Below are 24137 nucleotides of genomic sequence, written 5' to 3'. Positions count from 1 at the left end.
TTATGATATAGTTCATGTTTTTCATCTATGCTCCCTTATGTCAAAGGAAATAGATACGTATTATGAGAACACATCTAGGACCCCAGCCTATACCCTGGTATAATAATGGTTTGCACTATAGTTTAAATGTCAACTCCTTATGTTTGTTTTTACATAAAGAGTGCCGGACTTTCAACATGGATTGTGGAAAGAGCAGGTTTAAGCAGTACACATTTAATAATAAGGACAATGATTATCTGAATGATCATTGGGCGTTTTAGTCAATGGTGGTGTTACAGCATGGATCTCAGAGGTGAAGAGGCAATTATTTGTCTGCTGAACCACCCTAATCCCTAGACATCCATAGGTCAACTTCCAGCGAAGGATCCAATTCAGATATCTTTGCTTGCAAAACATACACGCTCAAATTCCTTCTCAAAGTATCCGCTTTATAAATGACACATGGATGGCAAAGTGCTGCCTAACTACGAAAAAATACACTTTCTTTAAAGAAAGGAGAGAGAACCTACAAAATGCTCTATTTTTCTAGGTATTGTCTAAAGACAAAAGCCCCCAACTGTACACATTTATTTTATGTGTTTAATATCATTTTTCCAGAGCAACCTTACAAAACACCCACCAGCAGAACTGAATCCCCCTCCCTTTGATGTCTTTTTGGGGCCAGCTGACAACCTTTTAAAAAATGCCCATGCCTTCTAACTTAACCTTTTGATTTGTTTTTATGATAGATTTTTTTATCTGCTTTATTGAAATCACATCGGCAAATTATTATTAGTTAAGCTTTTAGCCCCCTTTTATACTGTAAACGGCTCGAAAAGTTTCCAGACTGAAGAGTGGGATATAAATATTTGGGATACATATACAAATAAATACTGCAATGACAAGGGCATGGCTAACTGTGAGTATCCAAACACAGGAGGGATGCCAAAAGGATTTATGGGCTTGGCATACAATACATTGGACGCTTTCCTCCAGTTGCAAAAAGAGGACAGAAATATGAATGAAATTTGCCTTCACTTTGTGCCACATGCAAATTTGTATCCACTTTTGCCGCTGGAGTAAAGAGTTCAATATATAGGGTCACACACAAGTAATAAGATGTCTGACAGACAGAATGTCAACAATTGAAGCTTTCTCCATACATGTATTTCCATTTAGCCTTCCCCTGTTGTATTTCTGCCAGCCACACAACTCTTGTTTTCCCTCAATAACAACTCTTAATCATGCAAAGAACTGAAGTGTCTTGAGTTGTAAATAAGGATGAATTTGTTCAGTTTGTAATCTAATGCAAACTTACCAGTTTCACATTTCCTGTACCAACACAAAAATCAAAATAGCTCTCTGCTCTTCCCCACAGCATTTGCAATGCAGCTCTCCAACCAAAGAACGCATACAAAAACATGTATAGTGAAAAGCGTGTTCATTCTTACCATAATCAGTAAAAACTATAAAAAATGAATTATATTAGGGGGGAATTGCTTGCAAAAATGCATATGCTAGGTGAAATTCCATATAAAAATTAATGTATAGTGGTACCTCAGGTTACAGACGCTTCAGGTTACAGACTCCGCTAACCCAGAAATAGTACCTCAGGTTAAGAACTTTGCTTCAGGATGAGAAGAGAAATCGTGTGGTGGCAGTGCAGCGGCAGCTGGAGGCCCTATTAGCTAAAGTGGTACCTCAGGTTAAGAACAGTTTCAGGTTAAGAACGGACCTCCAGAATGAATTAAGTTCTTAACCCGAGGTACCACTGTATTAGGAGCAAAGAGTACAAATTTTCACATGGATTTTTGTTTTGTTTTTAATCATAAAGGTATGCAGAAATAGGGCAACCCAAACTTAAGCTTGGAAAATGAAAAACTGAGAGAAACTTACATTAAAAGATCTGTCCATTCCTAGCTGTAAGCCTAGTAGCTGTAAATTTAAATTTTTGAAAGGGAGGAGGTCAAGATTATGGGGGTTAGGACTACCATCAATTTATCTTTGGCTCTCAGTATGACATTCACTGCAAGACCAAGCGTGGTATTTCAGATGGCGGGGGGCAGGGGTAAGAGACATTTAAGATTTACAACGATTTAGGTTCAGATGCCCATGGTTGGATAAATTCAAGTTTGAATTGCTTAAAATCCAGCTGTGTAACAAGCAGGCAGGAGTCAAACCCTTCTCTCTCCCCCCCCCCCCAAAAGCATTTGAGTCTTAGATATGTATATACTCACTTCAATGTTTATACCAAAAGCAATAACCCACCTCCAAGAATCATCCTATCTTTCTCTCAGGGGTGAAGCTGCTTTCCTAAAGATCAGTCACTGCCTTGATCTCATGCCTTGTCTGAAAACGCTAACGCTACACCTGGTTACACATTGTGGGAGCCCAGGTTCAGACATAATGTTAAGCCAAAGCATGCCTCAGCTTTGGGCAGTGTGGCGGCAGCAGGACTGGGGAGGAACAAAATGCCCATGATTTTAGCCCCATGCACCAGTGTGTTCACCTTTAAACCATAGCTAAGCTTAATGCGAAGGGACGTGGGTGGCGCTGTGGGTTAAACTACAGAGCCTAGGACTTGCCGATCAGAAGGTTGACGGTTCGAATCCCCACAACGGGGTGAGCTCCCATTGCTCGGTCCCTGCTCCTGCCAACCTAGCAGTTCGAAAGCACGTCAAAGTGCAAGTAGATAAATAGGTACCGCTCTGGCAGTAAGGTAAACGGTGTTTCCATGCGCTGCTCTGGTTCGCCAGAAGCGGCTTAGTCATGCTGGCCACATGACCCGGAAGCTGTACGCCGGCTCCCTCACTCAATAAAGCGAGATGAGCGCCGCAACCCCAGAGTCGGCCACGACGGGACCTAATGGTCAGGGATCCCTTTACCTTTACCTTTAAGCTTAATGCTGGTTGAAAGTAATGTGCGAACCAGGCCAGAGTATAAGACAGGTCCCTGAAATAGGGTTGTTTCAGTTGCATGAGCTTAGGCTTGGTATGGGGATTAGAGGACTGTGCCAAAGGCTTGATGGTAATCAAAATAATCACTGTTTGAATTGCAGGTGCCAGAGCGTTTTACTTAAAGTGAAATTCAAGGTCAATTTGGAAGGTCTGAAGGATGTTGAAATGTTATTTCTCAGGAGGGTTTTGCACATCTCCATTAGAGACTGAATCCAGGTCAAAGTAGTCAACAGATTAGCATATTTCTAAGACTGCCTCTGTCACCCTAGTACTTTTTTTAAAAAGCAGAATTTTTCAGTTAGGAAAGTGACAGGAATGAACAAATGATTAGCAGGAAGACTTGTAAACAACTCACAAGGAAATAGCAGAATGGCTGCATATTGTCACATAACCATCATGTAAACAGATCAAAGTGAATGCTCAAAAAGGTATTACCATGTATTTTTAAATTAGCTATATCTTTTAATTGGTTTTATACAGTACTTTAGCCTTTTTATTTTGCTATGGGCTTTTACTTATATGTGAACTGCCTTGACATTTCTTCTTGAAATGAAAAGTGGTATATAAATTATTTTAATACTTATAAAAATAATAATAAAGACACACATATAGCCAAACCACCAGATAAGCTTTTCACAAATAAATCAGGCTATGTGCTGAATAAAAAGGTTGTCTGGAGAAGCCCCACTGTTCACATTCCTTCTTTCTTTTACGCTTTCTTTCTTCTGACATTTCCTCTCCTGGCTTGATTCTGCTCTTAGCAAGCTTTGTGTTTTAAGAGAGTGCCAGGCATGCACACTTTTAATACTTCCACCCTGATGCTGTCATCCTTGTCAAATATCTGGAAGCTTCTTTGCCAGAGTGCTGCTGACATAAACTCTGGCAGAGTCCAAGAAAAAACTGTGCTTTCCCTACAGGGCTGGAAGAAGGAACTGAGAAGCTGATTGCCACCCATCAAAGTGTCTGCAAGGAATCCTTAGGAATGACCCACATGTCACTTTCCAACTTGCAGTCTGCTAAGATATGTTGGAAAAGTGCCCCAAACATGCTTGAAAAGTGTAATAATGTAGCACCCTGCTTGTGGTTAACGCTTAGCTGGAATGAAATATTCAATGCAGCAATAGAGAAATTAAAATAATAATTTATTTGTCAGACAAATAAATGAGAGACACAGTGGTATATGGTTACCAAAGCTCTGCCCACTCCAGCCCTGATGGTCAGCACTTATATTTCCTCAGCCCAGCCCCCTTGCTCCTCCTTTGGCTGCCTCTGTCCAATCAGCCTGGTTGAAATTTCTATTGGCTGTTTGCTAGAACCAATCATAAAAGATACACCCATTTCCTATTACCTTTTATGGGAGACAAAGAGCTATATTTCCTTCTATCTATAAATGGCAAACAAGTAGCCATATATCTTACATTTGCCTCAACAAGGCACCTTAATTACCAGATCACCTCTTGCCCTCCTTGCCCTATTGCCCTCCAAAACAGATGGCTAATGGTTTTAAATTTTTATCTTAAACAGAGGTCAGAGATCTTGGGTTCACATTCTCACACACCATCAATGAAAGATCTCCTTCTTTGGAGGTCTTTAAGCAGAGGCTTGACAACCATATGTCAGGAGTGCTCTGATGGTGTTTCCTACTTGGCAGGGGGTTGGACTCAATGGCCTTTGTGGTCTCTTCCAACTCTATGATTCTATGATTCTATGAAATAAGAATCTAACATAAGAATCTAACATTTCTTACTTTCTAAATCCTTTGCATAATTACATTTAAGCCAATATATTTCATACATAACATATATAGATTTTTAGAAGCAAAGGCCTTTTCAAAGTAAAACGTCTTCAGTTTACACCCCCTTTCCTGGCCAGCTGCTTTTCCCATTAGCTCTTGCCCTTTAACCTGTGGCTCAAGTCTCTAATGGGAGACACATGGTATTATATTTTGTTAAACAATGAATCCTACTATTTACCAACTCTTAGTTAGTGCTTTTGCAGCTTGATTGTATTCTGTAGGGTCAGTAACCTAGTAACCTTTGCTCTCAGCCTGTAATTCCCTTTTTACAACTTTGAGAATTTTGCCTCCTGCTATAAATCAGGGGGCCCTTGTCCAGGAGGATAAACATCTGCCAAAAGTCTTTTAGACAGCTGGTCTTCTGCCTGGCATTAAAAACACACAAGCATCTGCAAATATATATATATATATATATATATATATATATATATATATATATGCTCATTTTAAAATACAAGTCTTGATCAGATGCCTCAATAATATGGTTATGGCCAGAGTAAACTTAAGCTTGTGTACTCAAAAGTACAAAAGTAAGTCCTATTGAGTTCAATGAGACTTATTCCAGCATTAGCATGCATAGGATTACAGCCTATAAATTGTGTGTGGCAAAGATCATGCTCTACTAGGGCCTCAGACTTTTTACTGTACATGCTCTTTCTGGCTTTACAGAGGCATGTGGCTGCAAGTGTTTTTAGCTTCTTCCACACATGAGATTTTGAATACAAGAAGGAAAAAAGCAAAGAGAGAGGGAGAGAAATACTGCAAGCAGGTGCTAGCGATTTTAATTTTATCCATTTATTTTGCCTTCTCAAGGCCTATTCATAACACCACATTGACACAACAACAGAGTAGGCCATGAGTCAGATCTAGTTCAGGGGAAGTGGATAGTGTGACTTCCTGATCACAAACAAAACTCAACTTGTATTTAGCTGGAATACAAACAGGGTACATTTATGCTTCTTGGGCAGCTGTTTCATTTCTCCATTATCACTTTAAACAAAGCACACCCAGGGACAGACATACCTTGTATGTGTGTTCAGGCAATTAGTGACCTCCATGATGGCGGCTGGAGAAGGAGGAGAGGACAGAGGGTGAAGAAAGAGCTGTGAGTGGAGGGTGGCCCTTTCCCCATCCTTTGGACCCCCTGGAGAACTCCACAAACCTGGATCAGGGTGTGGAGAGTACAGCTGAATGGGGCACAGCTGTGTGCAGCCTGAGGAAGTACCATTCACCTTGGGCCTGCCCATAAAAAAGCAAGTCTATACAGTGAGATATTAGGGTGATGCCTGCTGTTTTCCAGGAACTCCTCTTGTGAGACATTTGTGGGTGAGTTGAGAGTTTGTTTGGACCCTGGGTGAGAAGCCGCAGGCTGAGAGGGAGGGAGTACCAGAAGGAAAATGAATTAATACTGATTTGCATATAATTAGTAACTTTGCATTAATATAACATTTTTATATGTAGCTGTGTATCTTTGTAATATTTCATTTAAGTTTGTTGGCGCTTCCGTTTTTTTGTATGCCACTTAGAGGTGTTTAAAAATATTAAGCAGTATAGAAATTCATAAATCATCAATCAATCACTATATGGGGCTCTTCCGATGGCAGCAAATACTGTACTTGCCTACCCCCCCCCCCCGGGTGGAAAGAAGTGTGCCTTGACACTCTGTGTAGCTGCCCCCTGTTTCTGGGACCAATGTTGATTTACTTCAAAACATGTTAAGAAAGAATTGCATTCCTTTGAGTTTAGCCAGAGGGGAGAGTCAATTGCTGTGATGGGCCTGAAGATGAGGAAGTGGAAAATAAATGAAGGTTTAGGGAGGATGGGTTATTTTTAAAAAACAACAACAGGAAAGACAATTTGGATTTGGGAACCACATTTGTATCACATCCTACCTGATCTCAGGGTCCAGGTAGCTTCATATGGAGAGACGTGGCCCTTGAGGTATTGTGGTCAACTCTGAACTTGGTGCCACAAGAGGGTGAGATGTTCGGCTCCAGCGTTTTGGGAGGCAGTAGTTGAGAATCCCTGAATGGGTACGCTGTAACTCTTACATCTTCCTAGAGAAATGAACTTCTGAAGTAGCTAAAAACTACAAACAAATGTTCCCACTGCCCATTTTCCTGCCCTCTCCCTGTAGGCCCAAGGTGTCCAGAAACAAGTGCAAGAGGTGTGAAGGAAGCAGCTTAGTCTCTAAGGCTCAGAGAAGGCAGCAAGGAAGAGCAGCAGTAGGCCTCAAAGGTTTGAGAGTAGGCCCCTTGCAGGAATGTGGGGCTCACCAGAAATGCCTACCCTTGACGGCCGTGAAATTTTGAGGGCAGCCAAATGAGGACGCAGTAAAAACTGCCAGTGCCAGAAGTCTAATGTGTGGTGAGTTTTTGACCATATCTTAAGCAGACCTGCCAGGCTATGTCCACTTCCCCTCACCTTGGGAAGAACTAGGTAATGGAGCCTATTGTTCCAACCCGCAGTCTATATGTGAATTTCTGTGTGTGAGGAGCTCTGAGGTGCACCATCTAACCTCTCTTCGGTTCCTATACCAACAATCTAGGAACTTTTACCACTTTATAACTAACCTAAGTTTTATTGCCTGTGCAACTTCTGTGAAGCACTTGAACCTGACCTCTGAAAGGTTTGTAAGCAAACCATTTTTTTAACTTAACCAAAAGTGTGTTCTTGTGCTTGGGGAAAAGGGAAACTTTGGGGGGAAACCTTTTTAAGGGGACACTTTTGAACTTAATTAAAGGGACTTATTTTAAAGGTCTAATGGTCTGTATCTCCATGCTTTCCTTTGCTGTATATTTTATGAATTTAAATCTCTGCTGGGTTTCTCTCACCAAGGAGTACTTGCCCCAAGCTTTGATCTTGGCATCCAGGAATTCTCCTTTATTTATTTTTTCCTGCACCAACAAGACTAGCCATCAATTTGGAAGGCATATCTCACACAATATGGAATTTAAGAATTTGTGAAGTTCTTCAACTGGGGTCCCCAATATGACATCCTTCTAGGTGCTACAAAAGTTCCCTTAGAGGGATGTCATATTGGGGACCCCCAAAAAGTGCCTGTTTATTATGGGGCATGGGGAGGGTGTCTCCTTTTTTGCCTGGTTATTTGTTTTGGAGAGGTGTTTGCATGGGGTGTTGGCATGGGGTGTTCTGAGCATCGCCATTTTTAATTTTGTGGAACGCGTATTTTGTGATTTCTATTAGCATTTCTTATATTTCCAAATGTGCTCTTTCATGTTGCTGTAAGTAAAGTTACTTCATGAAAGTAACATCTTCAAATGAGAACTATTGGTAGGCACAGAGGGCAGGAAAGAAGCTATTTTTTATTCTGTTTTGCATGTGATATAGAAACCTGTATTGGGGGCGGGGGAATCCAAAACATCTCATTTCTGTAGTACAGAAAAGCATCCCATTATCCAAGTGCACTGGAGCTCTTTTTAAACACCTGGCTCAGGGCTCTTCTTTTAATAAAAGAAAAAATTGCTTTGAGCAAATACTGTAGAATTTTTTTTGAAAGTGAGAAATAATGTTAATGTGGAGAAGCTACCAACATAAGCCTGAATATGATAAACCAATTCATTCATCTTTAAGGAACAGTTTTATTTAACACAATTAATGCTGAAACAAATATTTAGAGTGAACTTTGGATTTGATCAGTTCTGTGTATTTACATGATATGAATTTGATTTGGGGTGTTTATCCAAGTGCCACAAGTCCAACTATAGCAGCTTGGGCAACGTGCAAAATGCTCAGATAATGTGAGGACTGCTGATACGCTGATCTATGGCTCCATGGATGTCACACAGGACACATAATGAGCCTATGAGTAATGAGAATATCCTATCTGCAAAGATTAAAAGAGAGATATTAATGATCACAGTTTGTGGGCTGGTGGAAATATTATTCACCCTATGTGCAGGGCACAGAAATGTCCTTACAGTGGTGATAAACACAGGGGAAATAATGTTTTGAATTCACAGTATTAGGATAGATTGAAGCTGCATAGCAGCAGCACTGCTGCTTGAGGTATGCAACACAGAATAACAGCACATCTTAAGAAGGGCCGGCCCTACCATTGGGAAGTGTGAGGTGGCTGATTTTGGATGTCAGGAAAGGGCAAGTTTGTTGATTAATTAACCTTGTTATTGCAGTAGGCACCAGTAAACACCTATGTGATTTTCTGTGGGGTATTCTGCACCCTGATTTGGGGACAGGGGTGACATTTCCTATTCTGTCTCTGGCAGAAAAATGTCTTGGACTGCTTCTGATCATAAGAGTCACATAAATGTGATTCTTCCCAGGTTTCCTGAGATGGAGAGGGAAAAACTATGTATGCTATCCTAACCTCTTGAAGGAAGTGTCTGACTAAAATACATTTTAAGATGCTAACCAACCAGTTATGCTTATACAGCTGATCAAGATGGAGTGTGGCCTGAAACTTGCTGTTATTTTACAAATGTAATATGTTCTGATGTTCCAGTGTGGATCATTTTCCATACCCAAGACAAATTGATCCACTGTTTTAGTTGCTTCTTTTATAATCTAGGTGATTTCCCTTTGTATCTCCTTTTTCCCTTGAACCTCTGCCTGTTTGTCCAATATATCAGGCAAACAGATTCTGCTTGATCCGCCCCTTTTGTCAGACACAATACCATCAAAGGCAGTGATTTGTGAGCTTGAGAGAGCAGAGACAATGTGTGCCTGGGTCACTGGTAATTAAGGAATGTCAGTGGTCAAGAAGGGCAAAAATCAGTTCAAGCCAAACTGAAGCATTTAGGTATTTTAGTGCTGCATCCTTTTAGGTCTCTCTCAGCTTATAAATATTAATTTAAAGACTACCAACAAGGACAGTAAACGGATTTAGGCATAAAACTTCCTGTCAGGAGTGATTTATGCCCAATAAAAGGAGAGCTGGATAGAGAAAGCCTGCTTCGCTAAGTTTATGATAGACAGTGAAACAATGCCATCAAAATAAAAAGGATTCCACCATGTAGCTTGCTGTATGGGGTGCCTCCGTTCTTAATCAGCATCATGCGGGTGATGTTTTCTTATTTATTGTATTGTTTTCTTTCATAAAGACATCTGATGTGATATGGTTAAAGGTCTGGGGCAGTGTAAAGAATATAAGTGAGCTCTTATTTTTGTGTTCTTATTACCACAAACAGGGCAATGCTAACTTATCCATTTTGCTGTTTTCTTTTTTTCCTAGCTGAGTGTTTACATTGAATGTGAGCACGTCAGCATAATTTTTGGAGAAGTGCTTTGTCATAAAGTCAGCACCACCCAAAAAGGTGTCACTTCAGAACATAGGAAACCACATAGCAAGTCAGGCCACTGCTCCATCTCTAGCTCAGTATTGTCAATATTGGCAACAGATCTCCAGGGTTTCAGAGAGAGGATGTTCACAGCCCTACCTGGAGGTGCTGGAGATTGAACCTGAGGCCTTTTTGCAGGCAAAGCAGATGCTCTACCACTGAGCTTGAGACTCCCTACCAAATACCATTTGCAAAAGCACAAAGATAGACAGGTCAGGTAGATATGAAAAATTACTTTTATTATAAGTTATCTGGTGGGTAGAGACACGGGGCTGAATATTTTGCATGACTGCTTTGCTCTCGAGTGTGACTGCTTTGCTGTTAGAGGGAATGATTTTAAGGCCTGGTTTATAAGTGTCAGGAGCCACCCTGCTATGGCAGCTATTTGTGCTATGGATGATGGGGCCCATAAAAACGTAATAATTGCCCTGCTGGATCAGACCAATGACCTGTCTAGCCTAGTATCCTGTTCCCCTTTATAGCCAACCTGATGTCCACAAACTAAACATGAGAGCATGAATCCTCCCACAGCTACTCTGAAACAATGAATACAGTGGTACCTCAGGTTAAGAACTTAATTCGTTCCGGAGGTCCTTTCTTAACCTGAAACTGTTCTTAACCTGAGCTAATGGGGCCGCCCGCTGCTGCTGCACCACCGCTGCACGATTTCTGTTCTCATCCTGAAGCAAAGTTCTTAACCCGAGGTATTATTTCTGGGTTAGCAGAGTCTGTAACCTGAAGTGTCTGTAACCCAAGGTACCACTGTATTTAGAGGCACAGTGCCATAGCTCTTGGAGGTAGCATATACAGTAGCTACCATGACTAGTACCAATGAATAAGCCTATCCAGTCTTGGTTCAATCTCCTTTTAAAGTTGGTGACCATCGCCACATCTTGTGGCAGTGAATTCCATAGGTTAACTATGGTTTTTTGACAGATTAAGTGTGTTTTAAACTGTTGGCTGCCTTGATAACATTTTTTGGTAGGGGGAAAAGTGGTATATGATGCAAATAAAAAAGTAAAAGGCTAGCACTCTGTTTTTTCATAGTTTGTCTTGCTGAGACTTGAAATTCTCAGGACTCCTCCCAAAGATCTGCTTATCAGCATTCTTGTTTCCAGTTGCCACCCACTATGCAGCTGGACATATGAATCAAGCCTAATCCTTCTTTCTTTTTTTGCGGGATGTATGTTGAATCAAGAGGGACAAAATTTACAAGTGTTTCCGCTATGCAACTTTCACATTCATTCCAATAAGGCTTTTTACAAGTGGCACAAATAAGCTTTGCCAAAATGAATGAAAACTGTGTAGCAGCAGAGTTTTCACCCTAAATCAGGGCTGCAGCATTATTCTTGGCCTCTGACTGCAGAACGATTTCTGGGCTTACTGTGCCGCAGAATTTATTAACCTTGATAATCAAATTCACTCCCCTGGGGTGTTGCTTTGTTGAATGAAGTCACTTGTTCTTGCGTTATGGGAACAACAGTGAAGTCAATGAAATCTGACCACAAACCGACTTATTATGAAATTTTCTGACAACTGATTTAATGGCTTGGTCAGAAAGCAAAGTTATATGGCCCTAATTCCCTTGAAAAAGTAATTTTGTTTACAGCAGGTTCACCAAGGCTGTTTATTTTTAGAAGACATGTGGGACTGGCAACAAAACATTGCAGTGTATTCTTGCTGCCAGCCAGTCAACGGCCAAGCCTTCCTCTAAGGTGCCCCATTCTATCCATCCTCCTTCTAGTGTTCCAGTTTTCTTTTCCAAGTGATTCTTAATGTTCTGTGGCTACCAAGCATGTTCAGTCTTCCTTTGGCTGTGTGTAGGCTTGCAGGGGTGGGGGTAGTTCCCTCAAGACTATTATTATTATTATTATTATTATTATTATTATTATTATTAATTTATTTTGTTGTTGTTTTAAATAATTTTTATTGATTTTCTTTCTTGCAACAAATATCCATCATCATTACTAAACTTTCATTTTCCATTTCTGCTTTGTTACATCAAATGGTACAATCTACTGTTTATATAAGATACTATGTTTTCCCATTGTTATAGTTCTTTGTTCTCTGTAAATAAAATTGTAAATGTTTATTTAAATCCTGCCAGTGAGTCCATTTTTTTGTTTGTTTCTGCAAATATGTTGTAAAGGGTTCCCATTCTTTTTCAAAGACACTATTGTCCTTTTCACGCAACTTGTCTGTTAATTTTGCTAACTCTGCATAGTTCAACTTTTCTTGCAACTGTTCTTTGGATGCGACTTCTCCGGTCTTCCAGTTTTGTGCTATTAACATTCTTGCTGCTGTTGTAGCATACATAAATAATGTCAGTTTTTCTTTTGGCAGCTCTTGTCCCAAAATACCCAACAGAAAAGCTTCTGGTTTTTAAACAAATGTTATTTTAAACATTTTTCTCAATTCATTGTATACCATTTCCCTTTTTTTAAAAAAAAATCTTGCAATCCCACCACATATGGTAAAATGTACCTTCCCCTTCTTTATATCTCCAACAGTTCTTTTGTTCTGTTTTATACATTTTTGCCAATTTTACTGGTGTGGTATACCACCTATACATCATTTTCATACACTTCTCTTTCAACAATATGCAATCTGTGAATTTCAAATTCACTCTCCACAACCTTATGCAATCCTCAAATTGTATATTATGACCTATGTCCTGTGCCCACTTAATCATTACAGATTTAACTTCTTCATCTTTAATTTCCCATTCTAACAGTATATTATATGCCTTCTTAAATAGTTTAGAATTGTCGTCTATAATATCTTTTGGAATTTGGAAACTGTGTAAGTAAATCCTCTCTTGATGTTCATCTTGTTTCTCAACAGCCCCACGTTGGCTCCAATACTGTTGGCACTCAGTACCTGCATTTGCTATTAGAAGGAGTGGTGACAGATATTAAAATTGTAGCTTAGGACCAGTTTGCACTGGAAACTCATTTGAACCAGTTCCTTGGTGTAGGGTAGCCTTCAGCCAGCTGTTACTACTTACTACAGCCAGCTGAAGTCTTCCGCATCTTTGCTACAGTGCTCTTGTTTCTCTTCTCTGCTGCTTGAAGCCCCGTACTTAAGAGGTTGAGATTGTGCCACCCTCCTTAGATGATGGGTGTTGGCAAGGGCAGTGCTATTGAGAGGCTTAGTATGGGGCCTTCTGGCTAGCTGTAGCACCTATTGGTAGCTGTAATAGTCAGTTGGAGACTTTTGTACATGCAGAGGCAGGTTCACAAACTTCCTTGCAAACCAGCTGTTAGGATGTATAAAATTGGCACAAGGAAAGGATGAGACTTGAGTGGGATCAGTACAAATAACCCCGAAAACTATCCTCCATTTCTAGCATTGAACTGGAAGAATAGACCCCTGTTAGAACATTCTGTTGGTGTGTCGTAGTCGTGTGAAATCAGAAAGATCCCCCATCAAATGCCCTATGTGTCGCTTGTGATAATGTCCTGCAACTTCTTCAAATCTGTGTTTTTGTGCATGTGTTTGCTAAAACAGCATTTCTGACTCCACTGAAAAATACAGGAACTGATATAATTGCAGTTATTACACTGTTGAAATATCAGCCTTTATGACTTTATTGCATGCTAGAATTCACTGCTATAAAATGGGTCTTCATAAAAACTATATGAAGGGAGGAGGAGCAGGAGGATATATAGAGAAAGGAGAATGGAGTCGTATATTTGGGGATATACCTTTTTTTGGCAGGGGGAAGCCCCACACTATATCAGAGATACGCTTTGTGGTCGGAATAAATGTGAAGCCAAGGTCCTTAGAGAGGATCGCTCTGAAAAGAAATGAAAAATGCATAAAACTTTGTTTAATTTATGGAATTTATATGCTGCTGACCAGTAAGTATAAAGTTCTGTTCCCTTGGTCCTCACTATCACTCATGTATTACTTGTCAGTAAATGTGGTGCACTCAGAACTTAACAGCTACGGCAATATTTCTGTTCCCACTGCAGCTTTACTACACCCATGAAACCCTGTAATCTTTAAATTCCCTCACTGTTAACATCTGCTGAAACATTATTGGTCCCAGCATAGCCAAGCTGCTCTGAAATTACATTTAGCAAAGTAGTTAATGCTAACAGTATAATTTTAGAAGCAACCATGTTTAAAAAAGGCTTTATAACTGGTGTGGCAACTGCATTTCCTTCAGATTGTATGCCTTTTTCCTGCTTCTGGTTTACACCATTATCTCATTTGTATGCCACTAGCCTTGCTTACAGAAGAATTTTCTGGTATTTATTTATTTTTAGATCAATATAGTCTCATTCTTTCCCTTTTCTTTGCATGTGTGTCTGTCTGCTCCAAATCCGCTGGACTATTTAAAATACCTGCCCCATTTGTGTGTGTGTGTGTGTGTGTGTGTGTGTGTGTACCAAAAAGATTTCCGCCACAGGATCAGATTATGTAAGTTTTTAGAAGGTTGAGGTTGGAAATTAATCAGGTTTTAATAAGATGAATATATTTTGTCATCCAGCCAGGGTGTCTTGCATGTTTGAAATTCAAATTGTCTTGCATATGAACAAAATAAGCAGGTTACCACACTGTCACTCTTAACAAGGGTACATTTGTGTGCCATTATAAAGGAATGGCTGCACAGAGAACATTCAGCCTAAACTATCCAAGTGCTAACTATTATAAAGCACAACAAGGAAAGCATTCTTTAGATTTCCCTGTGTTGCTCTAAAACTACAACCTAAATGCACTGTGGTTTAATATGCCTCATTATCCATCAAGTACTGTCTGGCCTTGGCTGGATTTGGATGTAACACTAAAACATATTTTAATACTATGAGAATGAGCCTTGGGCTTATGCGCTTCCCACTTCCTTCTGCTGTGAGGAAATTGGCAGTATTCATTTAAATTTTCAGCTAACCACAGTTTATTGTGGCATCCAAAGTGGGACAAACATGGGATAGATTTATTTTTTTTAAGGCCAGTAACAACTGTGGTTTCTGAAACTATGCATAAAACATTGCAATTCCCAGTTTGGACAAAACAACGAAGTGCAGTTAATTGAAAATAGAAGTGAGTATCTGTGCTTTCATTCTACAAATAATTTCAACAATGGTTTGCATTCTGTAGCCTTCGCAGATCCCACAGTTCGGTTTAAACCCAGGGAAGACAGGGTCCTCTAGTATAGCTGAAGTTCAGAGGGTATAGACATGGAAGATGCCTCAGAGTCCTCCATAAGCAACTTGTAGTTCTCTGAAGAACAGGATATAAGTACAAGAAAGAAACAAATACAGTCAAGCCCATGACTACCAGATTTAATCTCTTCATAATTATTCAGCCCAGACACTGAGGTCCAGCGCCCTCCCTGTGGAACACCCTCCCACTAGATGTCAAAGAGAAAAACAATTACCAGACTTTTAGAAGACATCTGAAGACAGCTCTGTTTAGGGAAGCTTTTAATGTTTGACAGACTATTGTATTCTAATATTTTGTTGGAAGCCCCCAGAGCGGCTGGGGAAACCCATCCAGATGGGCGGGGTATAAATAATATATTATTATTATTATTATTATTATTATTATTATTATTATTATTATTTCAATAATATCACTTACTAGGGTTTGAACCTATAGTAAAAAGAAAGACCAGCCATGTAATTCAACCACTATAACACCTTAAGAATGTTTATCTTTATTACTTATCTTTTCTTAAGAATATATGTCAAGTTAACTATCTCAAATAAATCTTACCAATGCTTGAATCATGAACAGCAGTAAATGACATCTGTGCCAGATGGCAGTCAGCATTCATGCTTGTTTCCACTTTGGCTTGTATCTCTTTCCACATCTTGCTTTAGTCTTTGTTAATTTCCATTGCAAAAATGGCAGTGCCTGTGTAGGTTGTAGCCACCTGAAAGGATCGTTAGGTTAGTTAACCATTGTTACAAAGCAGCCCATGTTAGATTATAACCCACGATTACTCAAAGTTCTCCATCCTGCCTGCCTCTGCTGTTTTGTAGAGTACTCCCAGAGAAACGTGACTTTAATGGGAATGCAGGAATGTCATTCTTTTCTTATTGTTGATAATCCCTGTCTTATGGGCCTTGCTCTAACTGGTACAATAAAATGTTATAGATGAGAATTACTAAAGCTGATGTATTGCCACATATAAATTATTAGTTTCAGTAGTACAAAGCCATGCCCACCAAAGACTCAAGAAATGTAATATATCTGCACACACAAAAAGACAGACAGACACACATAGATGGATCAAATTTCTAGCTCAGTAAATCTGATAACCAAAACTAGGATTATTGTTGTTGTTAACTCAATGTATTGCTCTCTCTTCAGTATTAGGTCCCAGGGCAGGTTACAAAAATTTAAAATTTAATATTAAAAATAGTTAAAGCAAATTAGTCACAGTCAGGTGAGCCGTGAAAACACATATCTTAGGTGTTGAAAGCAAGGGTACAGAGGTATAGTTGCAGTTACAGTACAACAGAAAATATATAATGAAGGTGACAGGCATATCTTTTTGGAGAGGTAATTCTGCAACCTAGGAGCTGCTGCAGAGAACACCATTTCTCGGACTGCTTCCCCCAACTTCTGAGGGTGGTGAAATTACCAAGAGGGTCATCTCTGCTGTTTTTAACACTTGAGAGGGTTTGTAAGGAAGGCGGTTGTCTGTCAGATTATGGTAGTTGAGGGCTATAGTCCTATATACAGTTATATGGAGTAAGCACCATTGAATGCAGAACTTTTTCTTAATAGATTGCACTGCTATAGTTTGCTGGTGCTAATGTTTTTTATTTGGAGGACTGGAACTCCAAAATGTAGTGAGGGGATATGAAAAATCTGTGTGGAAGTATATCCTAGTGATATTTACTCAAATCTAGATGGAAATGTGATAGAAGGAATGAACAGGGGTCAAAAAATGTTGAACAAAGGGCGTACAAAGTAGCAGTTGGCAAGGTGGGACAGGAGAGGGGTACTTCTCTGACCTCCCATCCCCACAATCGTGGTTTACTAGGGGGTGGGGACGCAGCAGTGAGACTGGGCAATGAAAACACACCTGTATTCAAAATCAATGGAGAAACAAACCTGCTTTCCCAAAAGACTGGACTTTTTGTGAAAATGAAAGCAATGGGAAAATGCAGTGGGAAGTGTGGGGTAACACTTGCTTTGATACATGTTGTCTTGCTTCCCCGCAAACAAATTGGAGTGGCTGCTCATTAAATTACCTGTGTAAATGTTCAGTAAACAGGTTGTCTGGAAGTAGCCAGGAAATACCAGTTGTTGGAGAGAGCAGGCTTTTGCCTTCAAGTCCTGCTTAGTGGCTTTTTGAAACTTGGCTACTGGGGAAACCAGGATGTTGAATAGATGGACTCTGGGCCGGGCCAGTCCTACCATTTGGTAGAGTGAGGCGTCTGCCTCAGCCAGCAGCTTTGGGGTGTCACAAAATGGCAGCAAACAGTTATTTAATTTGTTCTTATTGTATTTTTACTGCCAGAGAGGAGAAGAGGTGCTTATGTGATTTTTCTGTCTCAGGTGTCAAACTAATTTGGCTCACTTTGGGATATTATGCACCTTGGCTCAGTGAGGGGATGGACTCTCATTTACTGCTGCTCTGCCTTGGGTAGAGAGCAAAATGCCTTCGGCAGGTGGCTCTGCTGCTGATCTGCAGAGCTTTCCTTGTTTTAGCAACATCATCCAAAACTGGTTTCAAGAGAAGTTTGAGAACATGAGGAATATAGCAAGGAAAATAAGAAGGGGGAAAGAGAATGAGGTGGTGAGGCAATGTGGGAACAAGGAGGGGATGCGATACTTAACAGAAACAGAACAAAGATATTAATCAATTTGTGCGAGTCCGCGGGTTTTCGTAGTTTTCCAAACCAACAGTCCTGATTAGCAGATTCTAGCAGATGCCAGCAGGGGAATTATCCTCCTCCCCCATCACAAAACATGAGCCGTTTACAGTAGTACACTTTTTTCCTTAAGTTCTTAAAAAAAAAAAAAAAACCCAAACAACGCAATCATTTTCTGAAATAGCTTTAGAGATAATTAGAGCTTGCTGACAGATGTCATACCCATATTTATCATTAATACTAAAAATAATGCTTAGCTCTATAAAGTACTTTAGCACATCATCCCCCCCCCCGCCGCAATGTGTTGAATAAACATTTGTGAATGATTCCATTAGTTCCTGATTATTATAATTATGGGTGGATAGTAATGGCCAATATATGCCCAATCCTTTATTTTCCTCCATCCCTGCCCCATCATTCTCTCATTCATTATATATATAAACACACTCCCACAGTTAGGCTTTTTGCAATCAAGCGGTGTATAAATTTTATGACTTCCACAGTTGCTTTTTTTAGACAGATAGCAGAACTCCTCCTCCTTTCAAAAGATTTCATCCCTTGGCCATGGGCTTTAACATACCACTAAGAGATCCACTGCCTATCTCATTGCTTAATTACAACGTGGCCATGGACCACAAGGAAGAGCTCTCATAAGTCACACTGTGTTAAGAAGGTTTAAATGGAACTACTGAAGATTTTCTCCTGGTGCAGGAAATCCACCAAAAGCTTAAAGCCAGTATTACTGCCTTTATAGTGTTTTTGTTCTCCTTTCATACAAAGATAAGATAGCATATAAACCTCAGGGCAGCCAAGGGCAGAGTTTCGGTTGTCCCAAACCATTGTCTGATTTGTTGGTTAGATTTACTTAATAATTCTTTACAAGCATTACGATAAGCTTTAGTTATTGACTGTGCCATAAATAAAGCCCCACTGGATAATGTGCTGCAATAAAAAGTGGCGAAACAATGGTGGCTCACAGAACAGGTGTGTGTGTGTGTCAGAATACAGTCTTGCTGCTGAATGCAGTCTGAGGGGGAAAGGGGCACAGCATCCTTACAGGTGGACATTCCTAGAAATTATTGGAAGCCCAAAAAAAGGGAGCGAGCACTACGGCTGCACTGTTCAGCCACATAACTATTGAAAGGTCAGCAGTACTCAGCACAGTTGTTGACATCATCTGCCTGTGGCGCACTGGACACCACTGGCCATTCAACAATCACATGCCCTGATGGTCCTGATGTAGCTAATCCTCAGCTACCACTCCACAGGAGTAGCCAGTCACCATGTCATGACGCCCCACAAGCCACCACTATACTGTAAAACCACATACTGTTGTTTTAGCATTAAGCTGGCCATTTGATTTGTTACTTCATGGCTATTGTACTCTTTTTCTCACTTTTCTGACTGCATCCATGTGCAGCATCCCGTTTTATCAGAGTGTACTGTTCCCCAGCCTGATCCAGGAACGGGGCTGACCATTTGTAACCCTGAAAACTAACTAGCATCTGTGCAAATCAGTTGTTCAGGATGGAGACTTGGATGAGTGCCCCCTCCCTGTGAAATAGTTGACTGGTCTGATGGCAAGTTAGGGCTATGCATACACAAGTGTGTATCACGTTCTTGAAACAAATACATGTTTCTGGTTGCATGTATCCTACAAATGTGTATCCTACAGATGAAGCCATAGTATCAGCCATAGTTGAGGATCTCTGCTGCATGTATGCATTTTGGGCAGTGCACATGCATTGGTCCACAACACATAGAACCTAAAGTGGCCTTAAGTCTCAAAAAGTCACATGGTTCCAGTAGCTTATATTTTAAAGAAGCGTATTTCACGAGTGTTGTGAAAAACCTTTGAGACTAGGCAAATCTAATTGGGGGGAAAAGCACATTCAGAATAGTGTGCTAAGCATCTGAAACCTCTGGTTCATTGTCATTCATTGCTGTTGAACGAAATGAAACAAGGAAGAGAAACCAAGGGTTCTGCAAAGTTTTTTTTTTCCTTAGAAAAAATACACACACACACACACAAAAATTGAATTTAAAATTGCAGAGACATATTGTAACAGCTTTAAGACACTCCTGGGCATGTTTTAATGGTCCATTAATATACACCTCAGGCGGCTGAATGTGTGCGGCTGCACATCCACGACGGGTATTAATGAACCACTAAAACATGCCCCGCCGTGTGCTGGTGCTGTATGGCAATGCTGCATTATCAGTAAGGAATAAAAAGTAAGTTAAAAAGACCCTTCGAAACGCCACTGATTTTAAAGAAATCCCGATGAATTGCCTTTATGTCTCTGTGCATACGCATGCGAGTGAAGTGGATTGCTCAGATATTGAAATAAGTCCTCTCTCTTTAATAAAGAAATAAGCCAATGGCAGGAAACTATTATTCTGTCTGTTATGCCCAGGCATGCTGCAAACTATTCCACCCCAAAGGAGTTCAAGCCTTGTTGAGGGTTTCTGTCAATGCACTATTGACAGATAGGCAAAATGTCGGAAAAAACGAGAGGAAGAGAAATGAGTGGAAGTCAGGCAGGAGAAACAGGAGGCGAGATTCTTATTCTAGATCAGACTAGACCCAGGGTGAAGTAGCTACTTCCCAGCCTCTGTTACTCCCATCTGTAAAATGGCAGTAATAAGAACATGAACATGCCAAACATGCCAAACTAAATAAGATATATAAAAACTTTATAAATAATAAAAAGGTGTGTTTTTGTTTTAACCACTCTGATAAATAAAAAAAGTTACAGGAAACAGAAACAGCAGACATCTAGAAGGAAAGAACCACCCTAGCTATTTGACTCTAACTTACAAAAGAGACCTTTATCTCAGGTCTTGGAAGACTAGGTCTGTGCTGTGACCCACTGTCTCATTCACAAGTAAAAATTTCCCTTATATTAGGGAATGCCCTCCCATCTGCCATACGTGAAGCAGCAACCACTAAGTTGCTTCAGACAGCTGTTTTGCCCAGCCTTACACGTAACCCATTAGATAGGACCATGTTTTATGTATTTGATTCCACCAAATTCTGTTTTTTTTTTAAATCTGTTTTTATATTTCTGGGGGTTTGGCTTTAGGCTGTACTTTTGATTTAATAATATTGTTGGTCTTTACATTGTACGCTGCTTAGAGATTTTAAAAAATGTTAAGTGATTTATAAATGCTTTAAAACAAATAAATAGAACTTGGTTTAATTTTTTATGCATTTTATCTTGCTCACAAAATTGCAAAGCTAGCTTTCATAATGCCATCGTTAGGAAAATGCAACTAGTAATTAATTGCTCTTGCGCCTTTGAGAGAGGCCACTGCTTTTGACTAGCCCCCTCCAGGCATCAAAGTGTGTGTGCAATTGCATCCAGCTACAGAAGACAAGGATTGTTTACGTGCAAGTGATTCCATAGAAAATGGGAGACCTGAGGTACATTTGGCCACTTGTCTGTAGGCATTGTGTGTATTGATTAGAGAATAAAAATTGTAAGCTGGCCAATATTGCCCAATGGACAAATCTCCAATTTTGCTCTCTGGGGCCAGTCCTACTGTTAGGCAGAGGAAACAACTGATTTGAGGTATCATGAAAAGGCAACAAATCGATAGTTACTTAATTTATTACTGCATTTCATGTTTTAATTGTTGTCAGAAGGGAGAAGAGTTGCTTGTGGGATTTTCTGCCTCAGGTGTCAAAATACATTGTCTGGCTTTGGGCACTAAGAACTTTGACTTGTTGTGGGTGGTGATAACATTATTTGCAGCTCAACCTCAGGCAGCAAACTGCCTTGAACTGGCATGGGTGTCTCTGCTGCTGAGCAAAGTCAGTGATTAATGAACAGCTACTGGAATGAAAACGCTGCTCTATCAGGAACTAGCGGACAGCTCCCCCCCCCCCCCCGGATTTGAAGAAGGGACAGGAAAGGGAGGAGTGATGCAATGAGAAAACTGTAATAATAATAGAGGGAGAGAGAGGGTGATATCAACTCCATTTGGCCAAACCTCCCTCACTTAATGCTTCTCTAGTGGAGTAATAAGATACCTTCAGCGTTATAAATAGTAGCACAGATGTTGACAGAAAAATGCTCCCTTAATTACCATACAACTGCTTTACTTGAGTGAACCGTTTAAAGCGGCCTCCAAAGGCAGCTCACTCAAGCAATTCCGCAGATTACAGCTAATGAACAATATTTCCTCGCTCCTATTTAGTGCTCATTAAAATGTAAAAGTCTTTCATTTTCAACAGGCACACAATAAATAATTTCTCCCCCTTCTCTCTAGTCTGAGGAACAAGGCTAAAGGAAGGAGGGAAAGAGGTTACAAAGTGGGATTGGGAGCTGAGGGGCCAGATATGTGCACTGGAAAGCAGTGATCCATTAATTGAGGACTCCTCCCCACCCTTAATGTTGTTGCAGTGCTGGAGATGTGGCCTGTCTGAGATTCAAGTGTGCAGGCAGTTCACAAAGCATGACTGGATAGTTAAGAGCAGGGGTCAGCAAACTTTTTCAGCAAGGGCCGGTCCACTGTCCCTTAGACCTTGTGGGGGGCTGGACTATATTTTTTTGGGGGGGTGATGCTAGAGCACCACGAGCCCAGGTGGCTGCTTACCTGTGTCTTGCAAGTGGCAGGGGCTACAGGCGGCGGTGGAGGGATGATGAGCGGCGTGCGAAAGGGCTCTGGATACGGGCTGCTTAAAATGGCAGCTGCTCGAGCGCTGCTGCTGCTGGCACACCAACAAAGCCCAGCCCCCTTCCTCCTCTAGGCAGGGCAGGGACAAGCCAGGAAGAGGGAGGGAGGAGGTGCTGCTGCTGCCGCCGCCGCCGTGTGAGGGAGAGGGAGGGAGAGGGAAAGAATGCGTACGCTGGCGATCAATGCGGCGATTCCCGGACCGTCTGCAGGTCGGATCCAGAAGGCAATTGGGCCTGATCCGGCCCGCAGACCTTAGTTTGCCTACCCATGGTTTAGAGGGCTATTCTGTGTCCAGTGACTGGGGTTGCCATGTCGTCTTTTTCTGGGGTAAAATTTCTGTCCAGGTGGATTTTTTAAATTTGCCAAAATGTCTCTGGCTATACTATCAGGATGAGACATAGGCATAACTGGTGGTTGAATATTTGCTTTCCTCCTCTCTTCTGACGTCCCCTCAGCAATATAGCACAGCTTCTATAGCCTACATATAGGAGGGGTATTTAAAATGAGAGTCGTCATAGCGCCCTGAAGACTATATTCAAGGCTGTTCCCATCCACCCACTTCACATAATTCTTAAAACAATTCTGTGAGGCAGAGGTTAGGCAGAGAAAACATGGCTGGTTCAAGACCCTCCTGCAAACATGGTGGCCAAGTAGCAATTTGAATCTAGTTTCCCTTTCACTCCTCCAAGTTCCAGCCCATCAACCCCTCACCCTTAAACGGCATTCACTCTGTAATCTACTACATATTTTGGAAAGTTGTTTGTTTTATGAATGTATCTGGACTCTGCTTACAGTAGCCAAATTTCCCTCCCCTCAGTGCCTTGTACTTGCACATCTCAAGTGGAATACTGCAGGGAAGCCACAATTTCAATGCATGGTGTAATTGGTTTGAGCAAGGGAAATGACTATATGATATTTGTAGGTCTACCACCCTAAAATCCATTTTTAGATGAAGGTGTTGTTTACATTTTTAGGAATAAGTAAATAAATAATGCAAGGAAAAAGATTTGCAGAGAGATATATAATCTTTACATTTGAATGTTAGCATTGCCAGCTTTCCAGCTGGTCTCTGTAGTGTCGGTTCACTTGTGCTGGTTATTAGTGAGTGATCATGCTTCTTTCTATCCTGTGGAAAAGTCACCTGCTGATCACTGCTTTAAAGGCACAGGAACAGGTCATGCCTGTTTGTTTTAACTAGGTTGACCCTAGTTAACATTGTGGTGATTGATTAACCATTTTAACTACGTTAAAAGTTGCAATCATATGCTCATTTACTTCAGAGTAAATCCAACTAAACTCACTGGAGCTTATTTCCAATTAAAGACGCATAGGATCAGATAGCAGATATGTAACGCTGAATATGTGTTCACTATTTAAGTAGACCCTGAAAGAATTGGCAAGGGAAAATGCTTGAAACAAGTGCGGGGAGCTACAAACAGGTTCACCGACTGATCAGGAACTAATAGATTGGCCTGCTCTTATGCAGCCTGATAAGCAGATATTAGGAAGTGAAGATTTTCAGAGCATGGAGGCAAACACGTTGAGAGCTTCATATCAAACTGCTCTT

At 40.7% G+C, this 24137-nt stretch overlaps 2 long non-coding RNA genes across 7 annotated transcripts in view; one reads left to right on the top strand and one right to left on the bottom strand.

Annotated features, from left to right (window-relative positions):
- The first annotated feature begins 5698 nt into the window (after positions 1-5698).
- Positions 5699-24137, top strand: part of LOC310758819 — an 86072-nt gene continuing 67633 nt past the window's right edge. For 3 of the 5 annotated variants that reach the window (XR_014545957.1, XR_014545958.1, XR_014545961.1), the window contains exon 1: positions 6991-7098. This is a non-coding gene — a long non-coding RNA (uncharacterized lncRNA). The other 2 variants (XR_014545959.1, XR_014545960.1) reach the window with 2 other exon arrangements.
- Positions 13077-22749, bottom strand: LOC310758898. 2 transcript variants are annotated; one of them, XR_014546072.1, is made up of 3 exons: positions 22490-22749; positions 15774-15933; positions 13077-13848 (listed from the first exon to the last, which is right to left on the bottom strand). It is a non-coding gene; the product is annotated as an uncharacterized lncRNA (long non-coding RNA). The 2 variants fall into 2 exon arrangements; XR_014546073.1 differs by lacking the exon at positions 13077-13848 and adding an exon at positions 15112-15278.

The sequence above is a fragment of the Podarcis filfolensis genome, assembly GCF_964270895.1.
Source record: "Podarcis filfolensis genome assembly, chromosome: 3".
Taxonomy (NCBI): domain Eukaryota; kingdom Metazoa; phylum Chordata; class Lepidosauria; order Squamata; family Lacertidae; genus Podarcis; species Podarcis filfolensis.
This window is presented reverse-complemented; position numbering and strand designations above follow the sequence as displayed.